The 14,898-nt window shown below is 42.5% G+C and overlaps 1 protein-coding gene across 1 annotated transcript in view; it reads left to right on the top strand.

Moving 5' to 3' along the window:
• Positions 1 to 1,877: 1,877 nt before the first annotated feature.
• The window catches only part of LOC310854968 (protocadherin-17-like), a 319,220-nt gene continuing 306,199 nt past the window's right edge, over positions 1,878 to 14,898 (top strand). The window contains exon 1 of the mRNA XM_083759752.1: positions 1,878 to 1,881. The gene's annotated coding sequence lies outside the window, so the exon portion shown is untranslated. The remainder of the gene's footprint in view (positions 1,882 to 14,898) is intronic.

Here is a 14,898-nt window from a genome sequence, read left to right as displayed (position 1 = left end):
TTAGTGAGGACCTATTATATGAAGATAGTTTGAAAAGTGGTGAAGTGGTTACCAGTTTTGTGGTGTGAAACAAAAAAAGGTAATGAGTAGGCCTTGTACAATATGCTGGGCAGGGATATACGTAAAGTGGGCTTAAGCTAACAACAGATAGCCATCCGAGACCCGACAAATAATAATATAACGCAGACTATGTTTTTTAGTGGGGAAAAGGTTAAATCATTGCAGAGAAAATTCTTAATGTGATTTTTGCCTTCACATCTAGATCTGTTTCATCCACTTTCCTGTCTTATCGTTTCCCTTTTTTGTCTGTCTGTCTGTCTGTCTGTCTGTCTGTCTGTCTGTCTGTCTGTCTGTCTGTCTGTCTGTCTGTCTGTCTGTCTGTCTGTCTGTCTGTCTGTCTGTATCATTTGTCCAATGTCTGATGCACAAGTGATCCATTTTCTTGGTTGAGAATGAAAGTGACTGGCCCAGCGGAGAAGCCACAGACAATGGTTCTTTTATTCATCCTGACAGCTAGATTCTTCTCTTGTTTTGTGTTCTGAGTTCTGACTGCTAGTGTCCTGGTTTCAGAACACTTTTTTTCCCCAACAGCAATTACTGTGGGGGCGGCGGTGGGTCAGGGGTAGAGTGGCCGGATGGCAACCGCAAGGATGCTATAGTTCAAACCCTGTGGGCTCCCCCAGAGTTAGTGTCAAAGTGTCCTTGAGCAAGACACTGAACCCCTAATTGCTCCTGATGTGCTGGTTGGTGCCTTGCATGGTTTCCGCCGCCATCGGTGTATGAATGTGTGTGTGAATGGGTGAATGTAATGCACAATCTATGTAAAGCGCCTTGGATAAAGGCGCTATATAAATGCACCATTTACTGTATAGGCCTGACGTCGAAATTCAGAGCGAACGTGTTAAACTCAAATCTTTGCGCTCAGTGCCGCGCTATGAGCTTGTAGATCTGCTATTTTTCAATAGCTAAAGTATAATATAATGCTTTAAAACACCAAAAGGGGTTCCCGCCCCAAAATGGGTTAACTCCACGACCGCGACTACTAGGTTCATGAACGGGACCACTAGCTTTTATTTATTTATGGGTCTGTCTATGTGCACCTAGCCTGTGCAGATATAGGCTCAGGAACTGGACTACTAGCTTTAGTTACAGATCTGTCCGTCCGTCTGTGAGCGCCACCAGGAGGCCAACCTTTACAAAACACTTACTTATTATTTATTTATGTAATCAAGACGGATCCGTCCAATTTTTCATATTCCATTCTGATTGGCAACGTTTGCAGAAGTGGCCCATTTTGAACAAAATGCCTCAAATCCTAAACACAGTGTGCCATTGCCATGAACCTTTGCATACTCACATTCCCATTAGGCCAATTAAGGAAGAAATGCCTACATTTTTTCAAATCAGCATTAATGGTGGAGTATCTATACCTACTTTCTCTTTGGATTAATAAAGTCAGTCAGTCTGCCTGCCTGCCTGCCTGCCTGCCTGCCTGTCTGTCTGTCTGTCTGTCTGTCTGTCTGTCTGTCTGTCTGTCTGTCTGTCTGTCTGTCTGTCTGTCTGTCTGTCTGTCTGTCTGGTCTGTCTGTCTGTCTGTCTGTCTGTCTGTCTGTCTGCCTGTCTGCCTGTCTGTCTGTCTGTACAGGTAGCCTAGCTCCTCCAGGATACATCCCTAACCAATTATTACAGTAGGCTTATTTAAATTATGTATTTTAAACATTAATTATTTTTCTTCAACGCCTCTCCTCCGGCTTTATGACGTTTATGGAGTGTTTTTTCAGTTATCCTTCATCCATTATAAGAAGAACCACCTGGAACAAACACATCTGTTTGACATAATAATATTATGACATATGTCAGGAAGTGACAGGAGACAGGGGAGTGGTGTGTGTGGAGTTTGACTGTTCCTTTTTTTTATACCCCATTTAGACCTGAGGACGATTCTGCAAAATGTCTTCTAAATCCTGACAGTTTTCTGAAAACCTCATGTTTCTGTCATTCGTTCTCAAACATTTTCATGTCAAGGACCCCCAAATATATGTCATTGGCCGCCGACCCCCATCTGGAAATATGTTGTTCTAGGGACCCCCCCCCCCCTGAAGCAAAGATTTGAGTTTTAACACATTCGTTCTGAAAGAATATATTCAAAGACTTGCGCCACATTTTCACGATTCTTCAAAAGTATCAGACCTACAAGCTCGTAGCGTGGCACTCGGTGCCACTCGCTATGAGCTTGTAGATCTGCTATTTTTCAATAGCTAAAGTTTAATAAAGTTTATAGCATCTTGACTACTACGAGCTGTGTGGCCTCTTTCCTTTAAACTGGTAAGACCCACTGACATTATTGTAAATGGTGTTTGGTGACCCTTGTTATAGCAGAGAATTATAGCTTTTAGTACAGTACTTATGAACCAGTTGGCCATTTCCATTTATACATACCGTACCTGGAATTTATCCTCTCACTAGGAGCTTTGGGCAGCCACTGAATTACACGCAGAGAGTGTTTTCTTGCTCAAGGACATATTAGGCCTAATCACCATTAGTATCTTCATGTCTTATGAGTTCATCTTTGCCACTGCTTTTATTTAAATTTTAATTGCATATGAATAGATGGAGCAGTGAAGGTGAGAAGAATTGCCCTTGTGTTTGTGGAGAGAGGCAGGCAGCCAGGCATCTCACTGTCTGGAGAGAGGCAGGCAGCCAGGAATCTCACTGTCTGGAGAGAGGCAGGCATCTCACTGTCTGGAGAGAGGCAGGCAGCCAGGAATCTCACTGTCTGGCTGAAATGACAATGTATTTTTTTTTACCCCAGGGGTTAACTGGGGACAAGGGAGGAACTCCTTATATGGTCAGCACACTCTATAGTAGGGAGGATTATCACAACAAAACAGAACAAAAATATATTTGAATTAAGTGAAATCACTGAATATACCTTTAAACTTGACACTCTGGACCTTAATCTTGTGTACGCAGTACGCACTACTCTTCTTGCATTAAGGTCTATGTCATAACACAGTATACATGTGTACCAGCTGCTATGCTCATGTATGTACATTATTTCTAAACCTCAAGGATATGCTACAGTGTAAAATTATCTCGTTACCTTGTTGTCTTTTTCTAATTCCTTCTTTTTTCCCTTCCCCTTGCCCCCTTAATTCTTTATTTTCTTTCTCTTTCTGGAAACAATCAAAACGATGAAGCTTGCACGGAATTTTATTTCCCCACACTGTTTTATTTACACCTTTAAACCTGTGATTCTCAAACCTTCTTAAAATCTGTGCTTGACTCATCTCTGGCTCATTCGCTGTGCTGGTTATTATATTTTTGTATTATCACACATTTATTTATTTATGTATTTATTTATGTATAGTGTATTGTGATTATAGCTGCCACGTGATTCTTCACTTTTACTGCTGTGAACAGCTCTGCAAAGTTCTCAAGTGAGGGAGTGCTGTGTACAGAGAGACAGACTGCTCGGTCAGAATTGGAGCTGTGGCTGGAGCTATAGGTGAATAATATTATAATTCATGCTGCTCTGCTTGGTGGCCAGGGAGTATAGCTCACCTCAAGGTCAAGCTGTGAATGGAATACTCATAGGGAAGTCTGGGCTTGTTTCCACATCTCCCGGCAAATGAATGAACGGTTCTACTTGCCAATGTACAGCATCGCCCGTGCAAAAACTCTGACATTATGATCAAGGTCTTGCTAACTTTGAACAAGCTGTACTAGTAGTCGTAACTATGTTACTGCTGCCGTTAAATGTGGAAAATATATGACCAATAATTCAAAGGAGCTTAATTGGCATGAGAAAATATACGTTTACATTGCCAAAGCAAGTGTCAAAATATAATAAAAACTGTTGAAAATGGGGAATATAGTATAGTTGGAGAGGGTACAGCATTTTGTAAACATCGCTATATGTCACATTGCATAGTTAGTTATATACATGTTACACAGGGTTTAAAGCTTTTTTGAAACAAATAGCAGCTATTTTTGCAGTGACTTTTTGAGACTTTGGGTTCACAATCCTTCGGTTCACAATCCCGCGTCCAAGTCATAGACTGTGACGTATACGCGGCTATTGCGTAGTATACAATTTACAATTTTACAATTTACAATTTAGGCATTTAGCAGACGCTCTTAATCCAGAGCGACTTACATTTAAGCAAGAACAAAAGCATGGGAATACATCACATAAAAGCATTTATCATGAAACATGCGTAAGCTAAGAAAGTAACAGTGGAATATCTATATGATGAAACTATACATACATATAATTAAACTATACATACACTATACATATAATACTATATATACATATAAACTATACATATTTACTACTATGCTATACATATGTACTATGGCGTGCTATGACTAAATACAATACAATTATAGTGCTGTCTACATAACATGCTATAAGTCTGTGTCAAATGCTATCTAAGGCAACATAAATGCTATCTAAGGGGGTAGGGTAAGTGCTATGGGCCATGATGGAGTCTGAAAAGGTGGGTTTTCAGGCTACGGCGGAAGATTGGGAGTGATGCTGCAGTTCTGACTGCAATGGGAAGTGCATTCCACAGTTTTGGAGCCAGAAGGGAGAAGAGTTTGGGACGTGTGGAGCGTTGTCCCGGCGTTTTTAGTGAGGGTACTTCCAGCTTCCCTGCGTTGGCTGATCTGAGTGCGCGGGAGGGTTTGTAGGGTTCAATCATACTTGTAAGATATGGGGGAGCCATACCTTTGGTTGCTTTGAATGCCAGCATCAGAGTTTTGTATTCTGTGCGGGCAGCGACCGGGAGCCAGTGGAGGGAGCGGAGCAGGGGGGAGACATGTGAGAATTTTGGCTGGTTGAAGACCAAGCGAGCTGCTGCATTTTGGATCAGCTGGAGAGGCTTAAGTGCACATGCTGGTAGGCCAGTAAGGAGGGAGTTACAGTAGTCGAGTTTTGACAAGACTGTTGTCTGGATTAGGAGCTGGGCTGATTCCTGGGTGAGGAACGGTCTAATTCGTCGTATGTTATAGAGTGTGAACCTGCAGGATCGAGTGACAGCTGTGATGTGAGCTTTGAACGAGAGCTGACTGTCCAGGACAACACCAAGATTCCTGGCTGTTGGGACAGACGTTACCAGGGCGTTGTCTACGGAAATAGTTAGCTCCCGCATAGGGCAGGACTTAGCTGGGAAGAAGAGAAGCTCAGTCTTGTCTGGGTTCAGCTTGAGATGGTTGGAGGACATCCACTGTGAGATGTCAGCCAGGCATGCAGTGATGCGCTCTTCCACCTGAGTGGTAGAGGGGGGGAAGGATAGGAACAGTTGTGTGTCATCGGCGTAGCAGTGATAGGATATCTTGTGAGCAGAGATGATAGTGCCAAGGGATTTAGTGTACAGTGAGAAAAGGAGGGGACCAAGTACAGATCCCTGTGGGACCCCAGTTTGGAGGGTTCGGGGGGATGATAACAGACCTTTCCAGGAAACCTGGTAGGTCCGGTCGGTGAGGTAGGAGGATAACCACTTTAGTGCCGTTCCACCGATGCCTAGCTCCGCTAGGGTGTCTAGGAGCAGCTGGTGGTTCACTGTGTCAAATGCTGCTGATAGGTCTAGGAGAATCAGTACTGCAGAGTGGGAAGCAGCTTGGGCAGCATGTAGTGCTTCTGTGACTGCCAGCAGGGCAGTTTCTGTGGAGTGGGCCTTCTTGAATCCGGACTGGTTGGGATCCAGCAGGTTGTTCTGTGAGAGATGGAGAGAGAGCTGGTTGGAGACGACACGTTCAATGGTTTTAGAAATAAATGAAAGGAGTGATACTGGTCTGTAGTTCTTGACATCTGAAGGGTCAAGGGTTGGTTTTTTGAGGAGTGGTGTTACTCTGGCTGACTTGAGGGCAGATGGGACGCAGCCTGAGGTTACTGAGGTGTTGAAGTAAATATTTCTACTTCAAGTACACTATCGAACTTGACTAAAATTAGACAAATAATGACGAAGAGTCTGCATCAAAGTCTCAGGCGGTCGGATGAAAGGAAACAAGCAGAGAGAGGTGAACTGAAGATCCATCGATGTATTTATTTCAATTAGTACCGAGACAAAGACAGAGGGCTTCCCGCGGCCCTTGAGTTGAGCCGCGGAGCCCTAGAGCTGACCGTCCGGGCAGGCTGCCCCCACAAGCTTAACTCAACATTGTATTTACAGCCATATATATGTGGTCTACAACAGAGGTGTTCCTGGTAGGACAGACGGTATTTTTACATACGAATGTCATTGAGATGTAGATAGAGTGACGTATGAGACTGGCCTCTTGGTGGAAACAATAGAGCATGCTAATTCCTGTCACACCCGGCCAGCCAGGCCACTTACTATCTAGGATGGCTAGACCCTGCTTTTGAATGACAAAGACAGGCCTTGCATAGACCAGAGTGACTGCAGACTTTAAGACAGACAGAACACCTTTGTACAAGAACATTTGGTTATAGAATGACGAATTATTGAGACCATATACGACATAATTCCCCCCTTGACCATCACTAGATGGTCACATAAGAATATGGAACAATAATTCTATTATACCCCCCTTGACCCAATCACATGTACTATACTAAACATTAGGAAAGAAACATCAGAACGTTACACTTTAAAGGTTCCCAAAAATAATTCCAGGCATATTCATGCATATATGAAAATTGACATTTTCACTTCACAATTAACTGACATTTAAACACACCACAACTTTGTCTTACCCTGTGTTTCCATTTTTAAACACACAAGTTTTTACAGACACGCTTAATAATCCCGTATATATTTTGAAATTGGTCCCGTTGACGAAAGCCTCGATTTTGATAACAGCACGCCGCAACTTCACTATTCCGTACCCCTTTAAGGCCTGGTAAATGACGAATCGACCTACGCTGCTACTGTTAACTTATCTCACCTTTACAGGCTAAATTATCTCGATATTAACAGCAAAACCTTGCACGTCGCGGCACCTAACTGCCTTTTCAGTTGACTTATTATTAATCAACTTTTTTAACTAATTTAAACTTCGACAAAACACATATCAACACATGCCTACATATATGTTGAATAACTTACATTACACAAACGTTTTGAATACAGATAGATTGTTGAAACTCTTCCATCTGTTATAAATGAACTCTTTTAGTGTCGCAAAACATTGTCTCTTAACTTGTTTAATATCTATTATTCGTTTGAGAAAAAGTCAATCTACCGTAAAAACACAGTCACTGCTCCAAGATGAAGCGATAACCCAATATCCTGCTACTTTTTCACCACAGTTACTTTTAGCCCCATACTAGGCCTACAGACCGAGTAAGGTTAATAGATTTAACTATTCTGACCACCATTTTCGCTCTGGTTACTTTAGCCCACATTTCCGACACAGAAACTGTCCATACTGTATTTTAAATCCTCTCAAATATAATTCCCCTTTTACACATGTGACGTACCTGAAGGCATTCGTGGTCAAACTGAGAACTGCATCATGTTATGAAGAAACCTTGTTGCAATGTTTTGTCCGCGCACTGCCACTCACGTGTCCTTTGTCCTTTCGTGTCCGTCCAACACACATATTCACTCCCCCCTTCCAGACACTATGAATATAAAATATCACATAATGACTGGAAAGAAAAATATGTACGCTCGTGCAGCTACGGTCGATCAAAACGCAACACGTGAGCTTGCAGATCTGCTGTTTGAAGAATGAAGAATGAATGAAAAACGTGGTCGCCGCTCTCGATCGCTGTTGAGATGAATCGCGCCGTGCCGTCCTGTCGCCGCACGCCGTGATGAAAGCCCTCGGTCGCCGCTTGGTCGGAGACCCCCCTCGGTGGAAGACTCACTCGTTGAAGGCCTTGTAGAACGCCTCCCTCCTCGCCGCTGCTTGCCTGCCGTGAAGAGACGCATTTTCTCGCCGCTTGTAGTGTCGCTTTCCCCGGTCGGATCGCCGCCGCTTCCCGCCGATTTGTGGAGATCCGCAGGTCGCCCGTCGTTGCGCTGTAGAGGCGCTTCCTCCCGCTGCGTCGCCGTCCATGTCGGAGAGCACCGCACGTGCTGTTGGTCCCCGCATCCCTTTGTTCCGCCGACCGCCGTTCGCCGAAAAAATAAAATTCAACTCAACGCCAAATTGTCCAAATTGTCCACTGGTCCACGGTTCTTTTTACCTGGAATGGAAAACCATCCCAAAAGCAGTCCCTGTTCAGGCTCCAACTAAAGTAAATATTTCTACTTCAAGTACACTATCGAACTTGACTAAAATTAGACAAATAATGACGAAGAGTCTGCATCAAAGTCTCAGGCGGTCGGATGAAAGGAAACAAGCAGAGAGAGGTGAACTGAAGATCCATCGATGTATTTATTTCAATTAGTACCGAGACAAAGACAGAGGGCTTCCCGCGGCCCTTGAGTTGAGCCGCGGAGCCCTAGAGCTGACCGTCCGGGCAGGCTGCCCCCACAAGCTTAACTCAACATTGTATTTACAGCCATATATATGTGGTCTACAACAGAGGTGTTCCTGGTAGGACAGACGGTATTTTTACATACGAATGTCATTGAGATGTAGATAGAGTGACGTATGAGACTGGCCTCTTGGTGGAAACAATAGAGCATGCTAATTCCTGTCACACCCGGCCAGCCAGGCCACTTACTATCTAGGATGGCTAGACCCTGCTTTTGAATGACAAAGACAGGCCTTGCATAGACCAGAGTGACTGCAGACTTTAAGACAGACAGAACACCTTTGTACAAGAACATCATCTCAGGGTCGTGGGTTCGAGCCCCACGTTGGGCGCCAAAAAACTGTGGTATACTTTCACCGTGTGTGTCAGTCAGTATGAAGAGTGAAGACGGAAAAGCAGGACAAAGGTTTCTCCGGATCTTAGCGTTTATTTGGTAAACCACAGAGATTCAATTCGTCACAAAGCAAGCATGTCTCAAAAAGGTACACGCCAAATTGTCTGTTCCAACCAGCCTAGGTTAGCCAAATGTAAGACTCGTTCGAACAGCCCAGTCCACAAGAAAAACAAAGTGTTATATACAGATCTGATCACCCCTCCTCCAGTAGCTGAACCGGGCGCTTCCTGACTCTTTTGACCAATGAAATCTGGGCTACCCGCTTATTCATGTTTACAGAGGCGGGCCTCTCTGGCAGAGACACGAGTATCTAACCTTACATTAAAACACCAGATTACTACTTTACAGATCCCATGACAAATTGTAGTTACATATTGTAGTAACATAACCGGTCTTTAGATGAAACTGTGAACAACTTATAAACTGGCTAATCATACCTTAAGTATGTATATGAGTATATGAAAAATGGAAACACTTGTAGTTAGGAATGTTACGGAAACTATAAAGCAAATGAAACTGAACCCTCTTTTAAGAGGTAAATTAACACGGTGGAGCGAAACATTATTCTTATAATAGGCCTACATTTTAAGAGACAAGTTGCACTCACTATTACTGGTTATAGTGTCTCATTATTTTCTCATACCAACTGTTCGTTAAAAGTCATTAAGCTTAAACTTGTGGAATATTGGGAATGAACACCCAGTGTTCCGCATCTGCTCAACAGTAACTTGCCAAGTGGAAAATTACTCCCCAGGGAAGAGAGCTTCAAAGAATTTAGAACAATGGCCTTGTATTCAGGTGTGAATGCCTCCTGTCTCGGGGAATTTGAGAGTGAGAGAGAGACTTTACACTCTAGTTAAAAATAGCTTATCCTGACTTTAGTGGCATATCAATTCAGTACGTCCATTTATAGAAATATACTTTTAGGTTCATGAAATTACACGACAGTGTTGATGATGGAGGTGATGAAGGGGAGCAGATCAGGTGCGATGGTTTGGAAGATTGGAGACGGGACAGGGTCAAGAGGACAGGTGGTAGGTCTAGAGGATGTCACTAGTTGTAGAACCTCGTCTGGGGAAAGCGGAGAGAAGGAGGACATGCATGGTATGTTGGGGTTAGTGTTGGTTGAATCAGATGCCACTTTATGTGGGAGGGGAGGAAAGGAGCTGCTGATATCATCAACCTTCTTCTCGAAGTAGTTGACAAAAACATCAGCAGTGAGGGATGAAGGTTGAGTGGGGGGAGGGGGTTTAAGGAGGGAGGTGAAAGTGGAGAAGAGCTTCCTTGGGTTAGAAGTACAGGATTGGATTTTGGTGTGGTAGAAAGAGGTTTTAGCAGTGGTTAGTGAGTGGGCAAAGGCAGAGAGGAGTGAGTGAAAGTGTGAAAGGTCATCTGGTAGCTTCGTCTTGTGCCACTTTCTTTCGGCTGCCCTTAGAGGTGTTCGTTCAGATCTGAGAGTTTCAGATAGCCAGGGAGCCGGTGGACATGAGCGAGCTGGCCTGGATGAGAGAGGGCAGTGTTGGTCGAATGCAGATGAGATAGAGGAGAGGAAGGATGAGGTTGCAGTGTCAGGTGAGAGGGAGAGGAAGGACTCCAGGGAGGGTAGAGAGGAGAGAATAGAGGATGAGAGGGAGGAGGGGTTTAGGGACTTGAGGTTGCGTCGGGAGGTGACGTTCGGAGGGTTAATGGGTTTAGGCGGGAGGGTGGAGAGAGAGAGGGAGAAGGTTATGAAGTGGTGGTCAGACCTAATTGAGGGGGTAACAGAGAGTGTGGAGGGAGAGCAGGCTCTGGAGAACACAAGGTCCAAAACATTACCAGCCTTGTGAGTGGGAGGGGAGGGAGATAGGGAGAGGTCAAATGAGGCCAGAAGGGATGTAACGGGATGCAGTATGCAGAAGAAGTGCCATTTACGCCTGTGTGCTGCTGTGCATGTGCTCTGACGTCACTCACTTCACCTCTGGGTTTTCAACCGAGCTCCTACTGTTTCCGTGTCCATCGTACAGTTTCCGTTTCCGGTCGCGTCAGCTTCCATATTTGAAAGCGGCCATTAGACTTGCTCCTTCCGTTTTAATTTAACCATCTAATTTTCTTCAGAAGCGTTAATCCTGTCACCTCGACACAACATTAGTCACGTAGCGGTGGAATAAACAGCCATGGTTTTATTATATCACTTATGAGTGTCTCCAGACACTCGTAAGTGATATAATAAAACATTTCACTTCACGTCCACACTAAGAGAAGTGGTCAGTCACATATTAATCCAATTTGCAATTTCACAGTAACAGGTGACAGCCCCGTTTTGATTTAAGCATAGAGAGTATGCACATGCATGGATTTCCCATCAGCACACGCCCCCCTCATCTAGACTGAGTGGCAAAACATTGAGCAGCATGGAGTGTTGGAGTTTGGAAGCGCTCGTTGGAAATCACTCAACCGTCCTGCGTACCCTTACCCTAACCCCTTAGATAGCATTTCTGTTGGCTTAGATAGCATTTGACACAGACTTATAGCATGTTATGTAGACAGCACTATAATTGTATTGTATATAGTCATAGCACGCCATAGTACATATGTATAGCATAGTAGTGAATATGTATAGTTTATTATGTATAGTGTATGTATAGTTTCATCATATAGATATTCCACTGTTACCTTCTTAGCTTCCGCATGTTTCATGATAAATGCTTTTATGTGATGTATTCCCATGCTTTTGTTCTTGCTTAAATGTAAGTCGCTCTGGATTAAGAGCGTCTGCTAAATGCCTAAATTGTAAATTGTAAATTGTACCACCTGTTTCTAAATGTCACATAATGCAGGAGGCAGCAAAATGTTGTGTTATTGAAAACAAGCACTTCCAAACTCTGACACTTACACAAAAATAATAAAATTCAGGGCATTTCTTGACAGAAAGTAGCTCATAAAGTTTCTATGGTGGATTTTTATGAAACAAAAACTTTGCAGATAGTATTTAAGGCCTACCTAATGTGCATGTGTACTATCTGCGGGCGGACGCAACTAGATGTGAAGTGCCACAAAAAAAACCTCAGGTTTAAGATGAAGTTTAAAGGTGTAGCAGCTATTATCACAGTGATCAAGAAATATATATCATATTGAGATGGATGTATTGGAGGTTTAGTACTGCAAAAATATGTTTGGAAATCTTCAGCCATCTTATTGAATCATCTTAATTCAATGATTTACTTTCACATTACTGTATTTCATTTGGTTGCAAATACTGTATTTCATCAGTTGCAATTCACACTTGCATGTGCATATTCATGCATAAGGATACCCACACAAAGACATACTGCCATTGGGCGAACTCATTGCCAATCACGGAGTCAATTTTCATTTCTATGCTGATGATACCCAACTATATCTTTCTGTGGCTCCAGATGATCCCTGTGCTTTAGACCCGCTGGTTACCTGTCTGTCTAGCATCAAATGTTGGATGAGTGAGAACTTTCTCAAGCTAAATGAGGATAAGACAGAAGTTCTCATAATCGGTTCTAGTGAACAGAAATAATCAATATTAAGCAGACTTGGCAACCTGACTGTAGAAAGTAACAGTACAGTAAAGAACCTGGGGGTTATTATTGATTCTGAATTGAATTTTAATTCACACATTAATCATGTTACCAAGATTGCTTTTTTTCACCTTAGAAATATTGCACGAATCAGAGCCTATGTGTCCTTGGACGATGCAAAAACGCTAATCCACACCTTTGTTTTTTTCTCGGCTTGATTACTGCAATGCACTTTTTTCAGGACTGCCTAAGAAAACAACTGACAGATTACAATTTGTCCAAAATGCAGCAGCCAGAGGTTTAACTAGAACTAAGATGAGAGAACATATTACTCCAGTTTTGGCATCACTGCACTGGCTTCCGGTTGTTTTTAGGATTTATTTTAAAATTATTTTACTTGTCTATAAAGCTCTCAATGGTCTCGCACCTTCCTACCTACATGCCTGCCTAAATATGTCCCAAACCGCCCCCCTAAGGTCTTCCACTGCTGGCCTGCTCGCTTTGCCAAAAGAAAAAGAAAAAAAAAAGGCAACTAAAAAATACGGGGAAGCAGCTTTTTGCTTCTACGGGCCGTCGGCATGGAACAAGCTCCCACTGTACCTTCGTCAGGAAGCCTCTGTAGACATTTTTAAAGCTCAAGACCCACTTCTACAACATTGCTTTAATTGATCTTTTATTTTATTTTTATTTTTTGTTATTCATGTCCTCACTGTATTGCATTACTGCTTGTTTTTTGTCGTTGCCTTGCTTTTCTTTTATTCTCCATTGTTCTGTAAAGCACTTTATGCATTATACTTTATGCATTTCATGTCATGAAAGGTGCTATACAAATAAAGTTTTATTATTATTATTATTATGTACAGTATGTTATCTCTCTCTCTTCACCCGCGCGCGCGCGCGCGCACACACACACACACACACACACACACACACACACACACACACACACACACACACACACACACACACACACACACACACACACACACACACACACACACACGCGCGCACACACGCACATGCATACAATCATGGTTAAAAACAGCATCTTAAAGAATTCATTGCGAAGCAGTTGAACATAGCCTAAGGTAACATAGTAACAGGATGCTACTGTGTGTACTGTACATGTACTATGACACTAACAAAGTGATGAGTTTATTTATCATGTATTATTTGTCAGGGTTTTACCCAGGAGAGGAATTCCAGAGAGAATACCAAAGATCTTGAATATTTATAAGAAAAATATGTATTTCCTACAAGCCTTTGGTGGATATACCGTATGTCTTTACCACATGTCACACATGTACTGTAAATAGTAAGTCAACAATATAAAGAAGTCAAGTCTATTTCATCTTGTTCTCCTATAGGCCATGGAACATCTGTTTGCGGATGTTTCAAGTAAGGAAACATTATGCAAAGAATACGTTTTCTATGAAGGCAATGTCTGTAATGCATTATGAGCAAGTCCATGACACAATATAATGAAGCCTTAACATAACACATTAAATATGCATGAAACCTCAAAACATTTATTATGATAAATTGCCGTGGTGTTGATATATATATAGGCCTAATGTATTAATGTTAAGGTGTTCATAATTCACTATAACTACTAAACTTAACAAGTTATAAAGATATTTTACAAAATGGTCGGATGTGTCTCAGTGAGTTAAAGTGTGCTGTAGCCTAAATCATTCACCAATGATAGCTTATGGTATTCAATACTATAGCATGTCTTTATGTTATAAAGACAACTTTGAACACAATTTATCCATAATTGAATTAATACAACCCCCTGAACCCCGCACGCTTGCACGCACGCATGCACGCACGCACACAAACGTGATGTTCAGAGTTGTCTCATGGCATACTTTGCAAAAAATAAACACAAAGCCTTACCATGTGTATACTGGCATAAGAGTGGAAGGTTGCAATGGTGTATAATGATGAGATATTTGTCTGCATTTTGCGTGTCTTAAGTACCAGGTCTTATTTCCTAACTTGAGTAAACTAAAGACCTGGAGGCGTGATCAATGCCATGTGGCTATTCTGAGTGGCCAAAGAGCATTGATCACGCCTCCAGGTTTACTCAAGTTAGGGAATAAGACCTGGTACTAACCCATTGACGCCTGGTGCAACGTATACGTTGTTCTACCATTGATGCCGGCGCGCTCTCTGTGTCTCATCAGCTATTGTTATACATGTAGCAACATAACTATTTAAAAGAAAATCATCAGAATTTGAAGGTTTTCAGAAACCTTAGGTCAGGCCCTAGAAGGCGTTCCCAGATTCGGCCTCAGGCATCAATGGGCAAAATACAGCCCATAGTGTTAATTTCTGGGTTCATTTGTAACCTGCTCTACTGAAATAAATGAGATGCCGGCTGCTGAAACTCATTTGTAGACGTAAAACAAAATGTTATGTGAAAACTTCAGGCAATAAAATAAAGCACTATATATAGCTTTCATAACTTTCACTGAATTTAAGTTTTGCCACTTTGACATGCCAAAGGAGAACAC

The sequence above is a fragment of the Protomyctophum parallelum genome (assembly GCF_964188405.1).
Source record: "Protomyctophum parallelum genome assembly, chromosome: 2".
NCBI classification, from domain to species: Eukaryota; Metazoa; Chordata; class Actinopteri; order Myctophiformes; family Myctophidae; genus Protomyctophum; species Protomyctophum parallelum.
This window is presented reverse-complemented; position numbering and strand designations above follow the sequence as displayed.